The sequence below is a fragment of the Pteropus vampyrus genome, unplaced genomic scaffold, assembly GCF_000151845.1.
Source record: "Pteropus vampyrus isolate Shadow unplaced genomic scaffold, Pvam_2.0 Scaffold26, whole genome shotgun sequence".
Classification (NCBI taxonomy): domain Eukaryota; kingdom Metazoa; phylum Chordata; class Mammalia; order Chiroptera; family Pteropodidae; genus Pteropus; species Pteropus vampyrus.
Window position 1 is genome coordinate 6,061,981 of NW_011888807.1, and position 2,669 is coordinate 6,064,649.

Genomic DNA, 2,669 nt, shown 5'->3' on the forward strand with positions numbered 1-2,669 from the left:
AATGATTGTAAAAAAAATTAGCTTTTTCATCATATATATATATATATATATATATATATATATATATATATATAAAGAACAATAAACATACACTTCAATAGTTAAATAGAGAGTAGGCCAAAGTTGACATGTAATTCTAAAATATATTATTTTAAAATTCTGGCTTCACAAACCTCTTTTCTTATGAAGGAAAAGCTTAGTATAACATGTTACCACGTAGTAGTTTATAAACAGATACCATGTTGTTAAAGTCATTTGTGACAGAATAGCAAATAAACAAAGGTTGGAATTATATAAATAGCAATAAAAATAATGTAAACTACATTTCTTAGGGGAAATATAACATTAGTGATCAAATGAATAAAGGCAAGTATAATTTGATTTGTTATTTGAATATTTTACTAAATGATATCAAGGCTTCATTGTTTTCCTGTCACTTAAAAGTATCAAATTTAATTCATATTCCACTTACATGTGAGAAAAAAGCTAATGGCTAATGGAATAGAAAAACTTTTTCCTAGCAAACACTGTTTTTGGTAATATTCTTTTTGGCTGCCATATTTGTTAATTAACACATTTTATTTTATAATAAGTTGTTCCTCAATAGGATACAACTCATAAAAACACTTATTATTTTTTTATAATTATTAATTTGTATCATGGAATTTCATCAGTTGTTCTGTAGTTTGGTACATAATACAATTTTCAGTTTCCTATATTTAAATGCTCCATGACTATACCATGTACACTGCAATTCTTTTAGATAACAGTATTTTTTATGGCAAAAAATATCACAAATATTATATTATAGTGTAGCAATCTATGTTTTGTAAAGACTAATACAAACATAACGGGTTCTGGAGAATAAAGCATGCCGAGTATTTCTGCAGAAAATCTCTAACAGTTGACATATAACTTAAAACTAATGTCAAATTCTGAAAAATTTTCAGTCTCTTCAAGCAGAGTATGAGTCCTAGGACCCTTTTAATATTCAAATAAATAATGGAAGTTTAAAATATATTATATAATAACATTGATACCAAGCTAGAGAAATAGCATGAAATTAGCCCTATACCATGTAGAAATGTATGTATGATTTTAATTGAAATTAATCAAGTATTTTTCTAAATGTTCTATAATCAGTTTAGCTCTCTATAAATTGAAATATTCTGACTTGTCTCACATCATCAGTTCTTACATATTGCTAAAATTAAGCAAAAAGATTTCAATCTATTAAATTGCTTTAAAAACTATTAGTGAATGCTTTCATATAAACAAGTGCTTAATATACTAACACTCTATTGAATATCTAAATTGCATATGCAAGAAAAAATATAAAAAAACATTTACCTTGTTTGAAAAACATTCTTGAAATGTTTTAAGTCTATGAATTAGCTAACTTCAAATTTTATTTCAAAGACTTTTAAAGTCACAGAGTCAAAATAGATCATTTGCCCGTGCTACACTGTTATTAAGCCAGCCTGAAATCAGAGTCTCTATCTTGACATGGTATTCAAAGTTTATTTTTGAAACATAATAAATGTCTCTTAAAATATGACTCATTTCTTGATATAAGCATATAAGATAAAAAACAAATCATATATGACAGAAAAAATAGATTAAAATGAAAAATTGGTTATGGCATTGTTGGCTAAAATAGCACTTTAAGGTAAATATTAGTATTGTTCATTATTGTTAAAGAAGGATCATCTTCATAAATTATTCTCATAAATGTTTAATGCTTTCTAATTTTTAAGGAAAATGTGAAGAAAATGTTTTTTTTTATTTTATAAGCAATATTAATTTGTATACTATCATGCTTTCTAAATTTAGCACTACTGTGTAATAATCATTTAAAATGTCCTTCCTCTTTTCTTAGAATTCATACATCTTAATTTTTCTATTGTATAAAAATAGTATTCCCCCTTTATCTTTAATATTTAAGAAACTTCTGAATTCAAGTCAATATGTTATATATTATGTAAAATTTTTAAAAATTACACATTAATGATCTTCTAAAGCCATGTTGGTAATGTTTCCAAAAGAAGTGATTTAAAAACCATACAAAAAAATAAGCAGACACTTAAACACTATTTTTGAAAGAAAACTCATCATTCATGTGGATATAATGCATATGATATCACTTATTCATGTGAAAAAAATATCATTCAGACATTGCCTTTTACCTAATGATGGAGATCTGAAGCTCTTGCCTTCAGTTTTCAATATTCTGGTTTCCGTATATATCTGTAGTGTCTTTTAAGAATCGCAAGGATAGGATTCTGCTAAGTCAGAATTCACTTCATCAGTGGAAAGAGCTAGTGATTTTACTACTTAATATACATTTTCATAGTTAACATTCTCAGGGATGCCCTAGCTAATACAAAATGCTGATGAGTTTCCAATCATGTGAAATTACTTTCTGGAGAGAGAGCCTGAGGAGTGACACCAGGTTTCATGAGGAAATCAGCTAAGAAATGAAAGACCGATACATGAAAACTTTTCTTCAATTTAGCACTGCAATAGCCTTAGATGATCACTTAGAGCTCTGCTCATGCAAGGAAAGTAATATCCAGAAACCAAGTTATTAGTACTGTGAGTGAGATAAATCATTCAAAGATAAGCAGTGTATAAAGTTATTGCGCCTTCTTGTTCTAAGTTTGGGTCTC